Source organism: Phascolarctos cinereus, unplaced genomic scaffold (genome assembly GCF_003287225.1).
Source record: "Phascolarctos cinereus isolate Bilbo 61053 unplaced genomic scaffold, phaCin_HiC Scaffold_1;HRSCAF=81, whole genome shotgun sequence".
In the NCBI taxonomy this organism is placed as follows: Eukaryota; Metazoa; Chordata; class Mammalia; order Diprotodontia; family Phascolarctidae; genus Phascolarctos; species Phascolarctos cinereus.
Window position 1 is genome coordinate 58,635,423 of NW_027555514.1, and position 16,670 is coordinate 58,652,092.

Here is a 16,670-nt window from a genome sequence, read left to right on the forward strand (position 1 = left end):
GGATGAAGAAGCAACTCCCTTCTTTTGGAAGGCCTCCAGAAGTAAGGCATACTGTATACACCATCAACTGTGGTAGCTGTGTTGATTTGATTTTGCTTAGCTGGTTTTCTTACTTATAACGGTAGGCTCGTTGGGCACAAAGTCAGGGGAAGGGTGTTTATCCAGAATGACTAATGAATGTGATGTAAAAACAAAAGGCATCAATAAAATTCTTAAATATAGTCCAGAGACAGTAGTGGCACTTTGTGGTATAAAATTTAAACGACAAACAAATAAGATTTGTAGTGCCTCTAGCAACTACTTTACTGCCAGTATATTCCCTGGTGAACGAGAAAGCTGGTAATTAAGGAACCCCATTACTGGTCAAGGCTTTATTTAAATAACTGGGAGATGAAGAGCTTAACATAATATATAACCATACTAGTAGGACCTCACGTTTTTAACACACTCTTTAAAAATCAGATCTTGGTCACAGATAACCATATATTTTTTTTCTTTCAGACACAAAATCACTGCAGATTTTGTTGACCTGGTAGGTGACAATTTGGTATACAAAGCCACTGTACCTACAAGCAAACCTAATCCAAATGATTCTGAGATTTTTTTTTTCCCCTTACGTTTCTCTGATTTACAAATTGACCTCAAAGCACACAAAAGATCAAAATGTTCCTAGCTCATTTTACCCCTAGGTAGTAATAGCTTTTTCAATAGTTTTTTTAAATGAATTTTTAACAGTGTCTTTTTTTACAGAAGAAAAAGCCACCAGAACTTTTCAAATGCCCAAGTCAAAAAGTGAAGATAATTTCTGCAAGATTAAAAACAAATGGTAAATTGGAGAGATATCCTTTTGTTACCTGAAAGCAATTCCTGCATGTTGAAAAAAAACCATATCTAGAATTTTAAATAGGGATTATATTAAATAATATGGACAATCAATTGAAATAACTGGTAGATGTCTATTCTCAGTGCCTTCATTTTATAGACACTCACTTTCTCTTTTTATTTTATTTTTATTCTCAGTTTAAATACCAGAAAACAGTATACATATAGAACACACACAAAAATAATCTATATTGGACTGACTCCATTTCACATAACTTAATCTCCTTTTTAAATATATTATAAATTCTACTTACTACTTTCAAACTGTCTTCCTTGTCTGCGTTTCCTTCTGCCTTGAACCACTCCCACCCCACTATTACTTCCTACTTTCTACTCAGTCTTCATCCTCCATGAACTGTCTTTAGTCTTTTATACAGTTGGGCAACTCCCAATATTGGATAATCTCACCTCTCTTGGCTTCAGGGATACACTATTCTGGTTCTCCTCCAAGATCTACTTCTCTGGCTGTTTTCTTGCTTCCTCCTATCCTTATCTTCACCCATTAATATGAGTGGTCCTAATGAGATGTTCAAAACCTTTTTCTCTATTCTCTCCCTTAGAAATCTCATTAACTATGCAATTACTATGCAAGTAACAAATATGGGGGGGGGAAGAAATATGAGGGAAATGTTACTTTTATTTGACATTTTAAAGGGCACAAAGTCTTTTACATACCTTGTCTTACCTGATCCTCACAACTCTGAAAGGTAATACTCCCACGAGTATTATTTATCCCCATTTCACAGATGGAGCAATAGGCCTTAGAGGAGAAATGTCAGTCACAAAGCTTCTCCATTTTTGAGTTAGAATTTGAACCAAGGTCTTTATGATTCCAAGCTCAATATTCTTTCACTCTACTGTGCTATGTTCCATACCTATTTCCCCAACTCCCATAGGATCTTTTCAGCTAGTTGTGCCATCAGCACTGAAATTCAACCTCCCTTAAAAGCTGGTCTCTATAGGTCTTTCCCTCTAAAACATTTCCCCTTCTGATTTTACAGTGTCCACCTGAAGTATGTATTTGCTATGTCTGTAATCTTGAGATTGTCTTTGACTTCCCTCCCTTCATACCCAGTCTGTTGCCAACTCCTGTCCATTTCACCTCTATGACCTTTTCCAGCTTCAATACTCTTATCTCAATTTCTCTTACCACTGCCCTTGTTTCTGTATAATTGGTGCATTCCAAAGTTCAGTACTTCCTATATTCATTCTTCCTCCCACCATACCAACTTCAATCTCTACTTCATACCAGTGCAAGATTAATCTTTCTTACATATAGAACTAGGCATATCACTCTTCTCCTCAAAATATACAATGGTTCCCTATTGCCTACTGAATAAAATTGAGAATTCTCACTTCACACATTCTAAACTCTAACATACCTTGAACCCAAGCTGTTTCCTATTAGTAGAATGCCCTCTTTCTCCCCCCCCCCTGCTGAATTCCTACTCAGCTTTTAAGGCCCTTCCATAAAACCTTCCCTGATTCTTCCTAATTGGTAAAGACTTGCACCCCGTTGGACCACACATAGTATTTTTGTTAAATGACTAATGCATTTAACATGTTTTATCCCCCTACTGCTCCTAAGGGCAGGAAGGCATTCCATCATTACCAGAGGACAGTCTTATCTAAACTAGACATCATGATCACTCCCATTCACCCAGTACAGTATACTCTGCACATTGAACTTTAATATTATTGACCTCATAAATATTTCTGTATTTTGATGCAAACGATATTTGATTAAAATAATCTATTAAATTATTTAAATGAATAAGAACCTAAAACCACAGCATCTGTGAGGGGAACATTAGATTTTGCTTTTCACATTAGGGCTATTTTTGACATCAAGATCCAGAGTTTTTCCCTAGTTTAAAATCTCTTAGGCTTCTGGAAGACTGAGTCAGGTATTTAACCACCTTTCATTATACATGACTTCCTTTTTCTGTTCACATGTCACACGAGTCACTAAAATCTGACAATTATTTCTCTGAAATAACTCCATGATCTATCTCTTCCATTACATCACAATGCTCACTATCCTGTTCCAGATCCTAACTAAATGACTGAGGACCATTTTTTAATGTCTCGTTTTTTATGTATTTCCACCAAATAATTCATTGTGTAATGATGAACTGAGATACTTAGTCTTACTGTCTTCAGCTAAACTGGTTCTGAGATCAAAACCAGCAATCAGTCAATCTGGACAGTACCCAAAGCCTTTACAGCTTGGTAGACAGCAGTCACAGCTTCTATGCCGCTGCAGCAGCCTTCAATAAGGCAGGGTCAGTGTCACACTAGGATGGAACAGCAGAATAGGCCTTTTCTGGAGACTGATTGCAAGGACTTTGTTGGTAGTGACTGGTACTATGGATTTTCATGTACATCTACAAGGGTTCTTCATCTTTTCTGTATCTTATATCCCTTCAGCCATCTGGTGAAGAATATTGACCTTTCCCCAGAGTAATGTTGTTAAATGTGTAATATGAAATATATAGGATACAAAGAAAATCAATCATAGTAAAATATAGTTATCAAAATATTGTTTAAAATGAACTTATGGACTCCATGTAAAGAACTCTTCATTTTGAAAGACTTCACAGATAAGGGTAGGATTTGACCAGGAAAAGGCTCCAGAGATAAAGGACAATCAGGTGCGAATAGCCCAAGGATGCTGACAATATTACAACAGCATTTACACTTGTACACATTGGAAATGAAATTTTAAACAGATATCCAGATAACTAATGCCACAATGTTGTCTCAATTACATGGCCATTTCATACATAAATCTATAGCATATGGCCCCAATTATCAAGGAAATTTTTTCAATTCTTCACTACATTGTATTGTGTAGACAAATCTGAGGCAGTACAAAGAAAAATGCACAGGAAAACATCATAGATCACACTACAATTTCTATTATTCCTTGAGCTGAAAAATAGAGTAAAACTAATAAGCAGCAGCCTCATATATGAATAAATACATATATGTGTTCAGATGATTTCTTCCAAGACATTCTTATCATGAGCAACAGATTTTCAACTATATTTTTTTGAGTTTTTGCTATTCAATTATCTGGTTCACATTCTTCTATTTTCATTCAGGCCAAAGTTATACATATGGACTAACCATAACATCGTCTTCTCGAAAATGTTCTGTTTATGAAGTCTCCCCAAAACATAAAATATCATCAACTCATCAAAAGAAAGGCACCCAAAGATGTTTCAGCCCTATAGAACCATAAAAAGAATGCTTAATGAGCCAAGTCTCTTCATATTTTAAAATTTACTTAAAGCATTCCCTATTTTTATCTATATTCATTTCATGTGGAACACAAAACAGACATTTCAAGGTTAGAAATAATTTTCCTCTCTCCCCTTGCCTATTTTCTTGTATCACCCTCTTTTAAAAGCCAATCAAGGTAATCTCTCTGCTTCCATAGCAGCACCTGATTCAAATTATCGCACCTTCCAGGCATCAATCAGTCCTACAAAGCCGAAGTTAGGAGGAATCATTAAACTTTGAACCATTTCCACAAGGTAAAATATCAGTGGGGGTGTTTTTTCCGTAACAGCTTTGGAAAAGGGGTTCAAGCACTAGAGGGGGAAAAAAACCAACCAACAATGAATATATGCGAGACAGTTCCTTATTTCTTACAGAAGTTTTTTTCTTTTTTTTTTTATTTAATCCTCATTTGGCAGCTTTTGCTTCTCTGATCCTACCTACCCTTCTTCCCCAATACCACTTTTAAGGCCATAGTTGCCTCTACTTCTTCTCCCAAAAAGATATAAGTCCAATTTTTGTAGCCAGAAATGCAAGTAATAACAAGTAACATTTATGCAGCACTGTAAGTTTTTCAAAGAGCTCTACACATATTTTCTCATATGATCTTCATAACAACTCCGTGAGATAGGTATTATTATCATCATCATTATTATTATCATTATCATTATTTTTTGTATTTTACAGCTGAGGAAACTGAGTCTGAGAAGCTAAATTATTTGCCCAGGAAATATGCAGCTAGTGTCTCAGATGCCCCAGAGGCGACCTGATGCCTCAATGGTAGATTCAAATTTGGGTTTTTCTGATTCCATGTCCAACAGTCTATCACCCACTCTTCTACCCAATAGCCTCAGAGTACCCAAGGATTAAAGTTAACAAAGCAACACAAAGGAACAAGAAGCAAAGCCCTCACTCTAAAGAAACGTTTAAGTTTTGACCACGATAAAATTAGCAAGACAAGGTTTGGGGAGATAGGTGATTTTTTTTTGTCTTTTATTGTCTAGATCTAAGATTTCATTAGTATAAGCAACTCCTGAGTGAGGAAACTCTATCAACAGAAACTGGCGACTGCTCTGCAATTAAGCATCTCAGAGCACTGTTTGTGGAACGGAGAGATGTTATGTCTTGCACAGAGTTACAAAGTCAGTATGTATCAAAGGTAGCATTTGAATAGTCTTTGCTGACAAGGCCATCTTTGTATCTCTCCCCAGCCCCTCCTCAAAAAAGTAAGTGTACCTGCCCTTCCTCTGGGACAACTCTTTGTCGGATATCTGAAACTAGATGTCCTGCAGACACCTTAAACTCCAAAACTGAAGTCATTCCATCATCACCCGAAGTCCCCAGTTCTTTCTAATTTTTTCTATTACTATGAAGGACAACACCATATCCCCTGTCATCCAAGTTTACAACTTGGGTATCATATTACTATTGCAATAACATTCTCATTGGTCTCCCTACTTCCTCCTACCCAACCTCCACACTGTTGCCAAATTTATAGTTCTAAACTACAAACCTGATGGTGACACTCTCCTAGTAAGAAATCTTTAGCAGCTCTCTATTTCCACCCAATCAAAATACAAAATACAAAAAGCACTCCGAAAGTTGACTCCCATTTACGGTGCCAATCTTATTTCATAATACTTCCTTCGTGTATTCTCCACACTAGCCAAACTATCCTTTGAGCTATTCCCCTTCACCTGACATTCCAACAACCACCTATATATCTCTGCACAGCCTATAGCCCATATTCCTGGGCTAATATAAATCCTCACCTCCCTTCTTGGAATCCTCCACTTCCCTCTGCCAACATACTGCCTTGAAAGTGGATAAACACCAATATTTATCACTGGGAGCTAGAGACCTTCCTTGCCCCCACTGCAAATCCCACTGCCCACTCCCCACCAGGCAATGGATACCCCATCTTGGCTGAATGTTGACCCTCCACATCCATACCTCTACCAGAAGCAACCCAGTGAGGCCCTGTCCACTCCAAGCCTTGGGCGTGATACCTTTGAAATAAACCATTAATTACCTGACCTCAATTAGCCTAGGACATGTGCATAAATACATGCATGTATTTATGTATATGTATACGTAGGAGCAGCTAGGTGGTACAGTGAGTGGATAGAGCAAGGGTCTTGGAACCAAAAAGACCCATCTTCCTGAGTTCAAATCTAGCTTCAGATACTTACTAGCCGGGCAAGTCACTTCACTCTGTCGGCCTTGGTTTCTTATCTATAAAAGAGCTGGACGTGACTGAAATGACTCACCAACAACAATATATATTATGTTTATATACCAAAATGTAAAGGTTGAGAGTTCCATACTAATTGAAGTGGGGTAATTAATATGTAACGATATTATAGATCACTAATATATAATATTATTGAATATATTAATAATAATTTATTCTCATAAAAATATGGAGTTTTGCAAAACTATTCAAATGCCATGGATAAATCACATCACTCGAAAGTTGGATTACAGACTTACAAACATTTTTTCAACATTTCATAAATACCTAAGGTACAATTCAAACTCTGGCCTTCCTAATGCCAACTCCAGCACTCAATTCACTATGCCAGGATGATTGAACACTTCCTAATACACAGTCCTCTCATTTTTGCTACATAGTACCTGGCTTACTCCATTCATTGACCAAGGATCAAAAGCTAGCCTACACAATTAAAGAATTATAAGCAAGCTCCTCAAAAAAAAAAACTATACCTCACATAAAAATTCAATAGACTTTTTTTTGAAAGGTCAACTCTCATTTTAAAACAAAGGCCCACGATTCTGAGGGATAAGTTGTTAAATCGTGCTCCATGAACCACAAGACGCTGATATAATTGTCATCCTACCACCAAGTTTACGGGTTCAGTTTTCATATTCAGTGATGCCCTGGCATAAGTATTCTTTGCATGGAGCCCTTTTGATTTTTAGGGAAGCTCTGAGTCAAGTCCAAGGGCAAAGGGAAATGAAAATCGAGACAGATTATTTCAGGCAAAATAAAACAGAGGAACTTTACAGGAGATGAAAGATTGTTATGCACTAATGAGGGACACTAGGCCTAGATTCTAGTTGGACTCACATTCAAAGGCTTGGGGGCTTTTGTCTAAATTCCATGCCTCAGGGAAAACTGACTTGTACTGCCCAGTGTCCCCGTAGGGTGATACTTTACTTACACTTTCAGAAGACTGTGCCTCCAGTCAGAAGATATATTAGGGAAAGTTATCTGGTCACCTCACTCATTAATTTCATGAAAGCTGATTGCATTAAGTTAGCTCTACATATGAAAGGGAAGACAGACAGACGTGGCATTGCACAGACCCATAGAACTCTAAGCTTTGAGCAACTAAAGGAGTCCATTGAATTACCTTAGTTGACAGCTCAAGCTTGGAGGCATCAGCAAAAAGAAAAGGCAAACACTGCTGCTAGAAAGAAAATGCAAGAGTGAAGAATTTCATTTCAGAGAAGAGAGATGGGGGAAAGGTTTGGATTGTTAGCTCCTTCAGGGCAGGGACTGTCTTTTGCCTTTCTTTTTCTGTATCCCCAGTGCTTAGCACAGTACCTGGCACATAGTAGGCACTTCATAAATGTTTACTGATTCATTCACTGGTTAATCGTAACCCTCAAAAAAAAAAAAAAGAGAACAAAACCATGAAAATGAGGTAGAAATGCAAAGCAATACTGCCTATCAAAATGCAGTATTTTTAGTTTATGAAGTAGCTCCTGCTGAATCCTAACTCAAAAGATTTTACTTAAGAAGCTTTATATGAAGGGGGAAAATAAAGATTGGATGAAGTTGGGTGTTTAGTAAGCTGCAGAATGTAACTTAAATGGGCAGGAACTTGGCTAATTGAAGCTCTCCTCCTATTCAACAGAAATACTATAAACCCCAAATAGTCACTGCGCAAATAGAATTTAAAAATTAACCTGTGGTTGTCTATTTAAAAAGGTACTCTTGCCTTGACTTTGAACAAGCAACCCTGAGAACTGCACAAAGGAGAAAGTAATATCATCTTTGGGGCAGCTAGGTCACCCAATGGATAGAGCCTCTAGCCTAGAGTCAGGAACTCACCTTCCTGAGTTCACATCTGGCCTCAGACACCAGCTGCATAAACCCGGGCAAGTCACTTAACCCCGTTTGTCTCAGTTTCCTCATTTGCCAAATGAGTTGGAGAAGGAAATGGCAAACTACTGCAGCTTTTTTTTTTTTAGGTGAGGCAATCTGGGTTAAGTGACTTGACCAGGGTCACACAGCTACTAAGTGTCAAATGTGTGGGGCCAGAATTGAACTCCTGACTCCAGAGCCAGTGCTCTATATACTGCACCACCTAGGTGCCTGATAGGACATATGTATTTATGTAACTGTCAATGAAGTAGCAGCCCTGATTGTTACTTGCACTGGCAGAAAAGACTAAATTATGGTTTCCATTACAAGTATTTCATTTATAATTGGGATAGGCTGGGCAAATATCCCACCAAGAGTTTATTACAGATTTTTTTCCTTTTTTTTCCCTTTGGCAAAGATCATGTTCCTCTATCTCAGCATTAAGCAGAGAGGAAAGACATGTAAGCCTTCCAACGCTCCTCCAGCTTACTTTTTTTTTTTTTGGCTGCCAATTTAAACTCTTTTTAAAAATTTATTCTTGAGTTTATAAGTGCTACATTATACACACATAGGTATATTTAACTTGCCGATAAATGTCATAAGCAATATTAGAAATGTGCCTACATGCAAACATGATTATTTAAAAAATTATTTTTATTTACAGAATTGCAGCTAGATTTTAGCAAACATAACCAAAGTAGATTATATTGTTTTAGAGAAATTGCACAGCACTTTTTATAACCCCAAGCTTCCTCCTGAAGGCTTCAACAGCAATATTCTCCCAAAGTTGGTTGGTATATGGCTACAAACCACAGAGAATACCACACTCTCTGAAGAATCCAAATTGCAGGTCACACACAAGTCACTAGAGAGATGTACAGTAAGCACAAAGGCGATACCGAATGTTAGCAGCAGCTCCTAACTCCATTGATGATAACATAACACTTGGAGCTCTCCTAGGTACTCTCTGATTTTCTTATTGGCTCCAGGGAGTTTAATTATCATCTCTACGCAGATGACTTCTAGATATGTATATCCAGATCCAGAATCTCTACCCAGTTCTAGTTGCACATCACCAACTGCTTTTTTGGACATTTCAAACTGGATGGCCCATAGCAATTTCAAATTCAAAATTCTGTCCAAAAACAGAACTCAGTCTTCCTACCCTTCTCCCAAATTTCCCTGTTTTTTGTCCAGAGGACCCCCAACATCACAAATTGGTGTTATCTTCACACCGCCTCACCTCATCCAATCACTTGCCAATCTTATTGTTTCTGTCTCCACAATACCTATCTCTCCCAACCTGGAGGTTAAAGCCACCACCATTTCTCACCTGGACTATTGTACCATCATCCTAATTTATCTTTTTGACTCAAACATCCCTTTTCCAAACTATCCTCCACAAAGCAGCCAAAAGGGTATTCCTAAGGCACAGAGTTCTACATTATACATCTTCTGTATAGTCACATATACACATGTTTTCTCCCCTGATAGAATGTAAGCTGCTTGAGGGCAGACATGATTTCATTTTTGTCACGGTATCCCCAGCACCTAGCGCAGTGCCTGCCACATAACTGGAACTTAGTAAATGTTTAATGATTGATTGATGTATGATTAGAAAAGGAGGTAACTCCTGTGGTGACAGTGAAAGGCAAGTGATGGACATTCTAGTGTTCCACTAGCAACCAAGTTATGAGAGCAGACCTAGAGAAAGGTCTTACCACATCGTGCAATCCCCTTGGGGAAGATCTACAGGAAACTTGACCAACAGTCACAGAGGAGAGAAGGTGTATGTGACTCACTATCCACATACATGAGAGTGTCAGGAAATGTTCTTTATCAAGAGAAGTGGGACCTTTTGGGAAAGGCATAGTCATTAGCTGGGGTCCTTATGGATAGGGGTGGGGCCCAAGCCAAGATCTTCACCCTTTGCCCCAAAGGGAATCTGACTCACAGGCCCCAGACCCTCATCTCCCTTTGAAAGCCTCAGCCTTACCTTTCAATCTTATTCAGATGTGCACTAAAATAATGTGGCTCCCTTTTGTCTATAGGCCCCAGAAAGGCCTTCCTTTACCTCCTTTTGAAAGTCCTACCCCCACCTTGATTTTATGCAGATGCCTTTCAAACTTCTGCCTTCTGGTTCCCTCCATTATCTATTTCCATCGTCTATTCAATCTCTCTGACCTCCCCAATTAGAATTCTTACCTAGACCCTTTTCCCAACCCCCTTCTCTGGCCACCCAAAGTTACTTTGGTATTTAAGATCCACCTTGGCCCTCATTCAGATGCTGAGAATCTCAGGCCCACAAGGCTGAGAACCTCTCATGCCCGCTGGTCTTTACAGGCATCACCTGGCTTCTGTGATTTATCACTAATAAACTTTTCCTCTGGCTGAAGAAGATTTGAGCTGCATTCTTTCAGGCAGGGCCCGGAACCGTGATCTTGGGGTCCCAGCACCTCTTCACTATGACTGGGTCAAAGATATGAAGCCAAAAAGAAAGCAAAGAAATGTAAAAGCATGTTAAGAAAACTGCTGATAGCAGCTTCAACTACACAGGGTACAGATTTAGTTTTTCTAACTTTTCAGGATGTCTTAGCGCATGCCTCTAAGCATTCTTACTTAGGATATTTAAGTAAGACATTTTATAGGAGAGGGGAGGGTAGAAGAAGGGAGAAATCATTCAAGGGACAAAATGGAGACTTTCGGGACAATGTTTGCCATGCAGTTGTCAGGGTTTGTCATCACAATAAGAAGACATTCCCTGTCCAAGGCCAGGGGACAAAGGGAGGTGACCAAATACATTTACAATTGTGAAAGAGAAAATTTTAGGGAAAACTGCAAGGTTGAGGTAACTATTTAGACAAGATTGAAGTTGTCTAATTCACTTTACATAGTTTATTATGTTTTATTTCTCCTTACTTTCCACTATTATACTACATGTAGTTGGGGGATTTCTACAATGTCAGTCCATCAAGATGAAAGGACTGTAGTGTCTATTCTCCTACACACAAGATCAAAGGTTCATTCATTGAAATGCTAGAGCACTTTCATTACTATACTATATATAGCCTAGTGCAAGGACCAGAAATCTGTACCTGGCCTGAGACCTAAATGACAGCAAAGATGAAATGTTCCAAATTCTGTGCATGAACTCTAGAAGCAGCAAAGACTGGTTTGAGAATATTAAGAAATGTCCTAAGACTTCATTTGGGGGGAATGGTGTGATACGAGGTAGCTAGTTGGTACACTCGATAAAGCACTGGGCCTGGAGTCAGGATAATGGTATTTCAAATCCAGCCTCAGACACTTGTTAGCTGCATGACCTTGGGCAAGTTGCCTCAGTTTCTTCAACTGTAAAAGGAGAATAATAATAACAACACCTACCTCCCAGTGTTGTTGCAAGGATCAAATAAGATAACAGTGCTCAGTAAAGTGCTTATCCCAGTTCCTGGGCACATAGTATTATTCACTACATAAGTACTAGTTATTATTATTGTTGTTATTGTTATCATTATTATTACTATGAAACAGGATCAACCTGCTATTTGAGGACAGCTATACCAGAACTCTAGTCCAAAATATCTCTCAAATTATCCAACAGGATGCCTGAAATTCTACTACTAAAACGTATTTCTCTAGGGTTTAATGGCTTTTTAATGTCTTTTAAAAAAAAAACTATCAAGACGCAATTACACCTAAGAGGGGTAACCCTTGTAAATAACAGCTAATCAAAACAAGCCCCTTTGAGAATGGAACTCCATGGATGTCCCCCTTGTTGAAGCAGGTCAGAATGTTTAGAGTTCAGATCTAGAAAGAGCCAGAAGCCCTAGGGACAAATTCTGGTTTGTGAGAGTGAAGAGTGAAGTTTGGATTCCATCAAAGGGCCACACTTGAGGACCTAGGGGATCACCTGTGGCCTTGAGACTACAGGTTCCCCACCCCTGATCTAGGAGAAGAGACTTACAAACCCTAATTAGGGATTAGAATTAGAAGGAAGAAAGGATAATTCTCAACACACACAATGCCCTCTGTTGACTCAATAACTCCCAAACATTGAATGGTGATACCTTTCCTATTCATCTCCCACCCACTTCACTCACCTCATAAAGAGACACAAACACATTCTCCATGTACTCAAGACCATCAGGGGCTTTTCCAGATCTGAAGTGATCAGTGCCTTTGGCCCTCCCCTAAGAGCTAGGATTTCTCGGAGAAAGGGCTTACATCTCTTCCCTGACCCTCAGGGATATTTCAGAATGGAGGGACGGTATATTCTAGTTTCAGAAACATTTTCCCCAAAAGGAATTGGGGGGGGGGGTGTTCAGTTGGGGGGATGGGAGTAGCTGGTATGCATATATCTTGATTCCAAATAAGGATGAGCATGCCCCTTTGGAAAGGGGAAGAGATATTACCCAACCATCCACTCATGCCCCACCACACACACATGCATACATACACATATACATAATCACCACCCCAACCTCTGAATAATGGTAAGTGCTTTGAGATCATAGGACAGAAAAGAGATGAGGGCCCTCAGCCTCTGCATCCTGAGCCTATGCCTTTCTTACCTCTGTGTTCATTCATCCCAAGTACTTCCTTTTGTCCTCTATGCCAGAAAACCCTAGCTGAAGGAGGAGGTGGTGATGAAGTCATTTTTTGAGCTGAGGTTGGAGACCGCTCCATGATAGTAGAGAACAGAGAACTTACCCCCAATCCTATGTAAACAAATGGTGCAATTTTTGTAAAAAAAGAAAAAAAGAAAAGAATGGCACTCCAGAGGAAGGGGACTGGAAATCTAGTGAGGTGACAAAAGGTTCTGAAAAGAGGCTAGAAGGCAACAAAGACAAACTTCCAAATATAGTTTTGTACAGGGCCAATTCTGTTTGTGTAAGAGAGTGGGGGGAGGGGGGAAATATTTTCTCTCTCTCTCCCCCTCCCTCCCACCCTCCCTCTCTCTCCCCCCTCATTCTCAGGAATATTAACTTACTATGAAGAAAACTAATTATCAGGAAAGGAAAGGTCATAGAATTCTGGCCATGAACAAGCAAAAAAACAATTTGTTATATTCCATCTCTACCATCAATATCCTATTGAACTGCCTTACATCAATTGCTCCATTACTAAAAGAGGGAATCATGATTTTCCTACTTTGCAGTAATTGTGAAGGTAAAGAAGTTACAAAGGTTAATGAGCTAACATCTACAAAGCTTGTTAAGATCCCTGAAATAAATGTGAAGTGAATTAATATTCTGCTTCTGAAACCTATTCGATATTTTAATAATAAAGTAAAATATTTGAACAAAGGATGAATAGTGGAAAAATTCTGAGTCTCATTCTCATACTTCTATTTCATCCTCAACCTACATATAAAGAAATAATATCAAGTTGATATTTTTGTCTGAAGTCTTCCATCTAATCTGAGAAATCCTTATCAGTCTTTGAATATCAATTCCTGAACAACGTTCTGCCCTGAAATCTTTTCAAATAATTCCAACTGCTAGCCTAACTACTTTCTGAGAAGGCACTAACCTGACTTAGCAACCACTGCCCCAATATTTTAATCTAATTAAAGTCATTACCTATCTCCACCACCGATTGGATTATATGGTTTAGGAAACCAATTCCTAAAACGTTGGATACACCAGCATTTTAAGGGACTGTTTTTCTGATTAAGCAACTTACCACTGAGGGAACTTCCACCTGAACTCTCTGTTCTATTTAATTGTGGAATTAATTAATTATGGAATATTGTCTTTGGGAATATTCTGAACACTGGCTTGAAAATGGCTTGTGTCCAAGAGATTTCCTAAAGTACAATGAGACTGTGATTTTTTTCCCCTCTCTTTTAAATAGAGATGCTGAGAATTAGAATAGTGTGATTAAGAGGGGTAAAAGAACTAAGCATTTATTAAGTGTTTACTGTGTGCCAGGCACTGTGCTAAGTACTTTGCAAATGTTATCCTCCTTGATCCTCACAATTACCTGTTGTTATCCTCATTTTACAGTTGAGCAAACTGAGGCAGCCAGAACTGAACGGACACAAGCCCAACAAGAATTTCCAGAAGACTTTTTAAAAATTAGGTAAAGAAACAAGAGCAAAATAAGAACATTATATAAAAACAATTAACAGTTTGATTTTTTAAAAGACACAAAAATACTGAAGAAAATAACACCTTAAAAAAATAGTATTGTCCTAATGGTATAAAAACTTCAAAAATTCATTGATGAACATAACTCCTCAAAAAGCATAATCGGCCAAATAGAAAAAGAGTAACAAAAGTTCACAGAAGAAAATAATTCCTTAAAAATTAGGAGCAAACAAAAGCTAATAACTCCATGAGAAGCCAAGAAATAATAAAATAAAGTAAAAATATAAAAAAGAAGAAAATGTGAAACATCTCATTGGAAAAACAACAGACCTGGAAAACAGATCAAGAAAGATAATTTAAGAATTATAGGACTACCTGAAAGCCATGATCAAAAAAAGAGCCTGCACATACATTTTAAGAAATTATTAACAAAAACCGACCCAATATCTTAGAACCAGGGAGTAAAATAAAAATTGAAAGAATCCACCAATCACCACCTGAAAGAGACCCCAAAAAAAAAAACTTCCAGGAATATTGTAGCCAAATTACAGAACTCCCAGATCAAAGTGAAAATACTTCAAACAACCAGAAAGAAACGATTCAAATACCATGGAGCCACAGTTAGGATCTCACAAGATTTGGCAGCTAACACATTAACAAACCGGAGGGCTTGAAATACGATAATTGTGTAGGAAAAAGAACTGAGATTGCAACCAAGAATAACCTACCTAAAAAAACTGAGTATAATCCTGCAAGTGGGGGAAAAAAATGGATACTTTATGAAATAGAGGACTTTCAAGCATTCTGGATAAAATGACCAGAGCTGAACAGAAAACTTGACTTTCAAACACAATATTCTAAAAAGAAGCATCAAAACAATCTAGATTTGGGACATAATATACAGTACTAAATGACCACAGCAATCTAAAGTTTAATAAACCCAAAGACCCAAATGCTTTGGGTAAGAACTCACCATTTGACAAAAATTGCTGGGAAAACCAGAAAACAGTTTGGCAGAAATTGGCAGAGACCAACATCTCACACATTATACCAATATAAGGTCAAAATGGATAAATGTGACAGCATAAGTAAATTAGGAGAATATGGGAAAATGTATGTCAGATCTATGGATAAGGGAAGAGTTTATACCCAACCAATAGATAGAATCATGGGAAGTAAAATAGATAATTTTTATTATATGAAATTAAAAAGCTTTTGCACAAACAAAACTAATGCAGCCATAGTATATTTAGAGAATCCTAGAGAATCAAGTAAAACATCATTTGAAATAACAAGCCAATTTAGCAAAGTTGCAGGATATAAAATAAACCCACACAAATCATCAGAATTTCTATATATCACTCACAAAGCCCAGCAGCAAGAGATAGAAAGAGAAATTCCATTTAAAATTACTGTAGACATTAGAAAATATTTGGGAGTCTACCTGCCAAAACAAAACCAGGAACTATATGAAAACGATTACAAAACACTTTTCACACAAAAAAAGTCAGATCTAAATAATTGGGAAAATATCAGTTGCTCGTGGGTAGGCTGAGCTAATACAATAAAAATGACAATACTACATAAATGAATTTACTTATTTAGTACCATACCAATCAAATTATCAAAAAATTATTTTATAGAGCCAGAAGAGCTGGAAGAACAGAAGTCCAGAATAACAAGGGAAATAATGAAAAGAAATACAAGGGAAGGTGGTCTAGCTGTACCAGATCTTAAATTATATTATAAAGCAGCAAACTCAAAACTACTTGGTACTGGCTAAGAAATAAAGTGGTGGATCAGCAGAATAGGTTAGGTATGCAAGACACAACAGTCAATGACTATACTAATCTACTATTTGATAAATCCAAAGACTCCAACTTCTAGGAAAACTAATGCAGCCAAAACTAGAAAAAAAATAGGAAACTGGGTGGAGGGGTGGTAATTTAGAGCAAGTTTCTCTGATAAAGGCCTCATTTCTCAAATACATAGGTAACTGAGCTAAATTTATAAAAATAACGGCCATTCTCCAACTGACAAAGAGTCAAAGGATATGAACAGGCAGCTTTCAAAAGAAGAAATCAAAGCTATTAATAGTCACATTAAAAAAATGCTCTAAATCACTATTGATTAGAGAAGTACAAAATTGAAAAACTCTGACATACCACTTCACAACTATAAGATTGGCTAATATGACAGAAAAGGAAAATGACAAATGTTGGAGGGGATGTAGGAAAATCAGAACACCAATTCACTGTTGGTGGAGATGTAAACTAGTTCAGCCATTCTGGAGAACA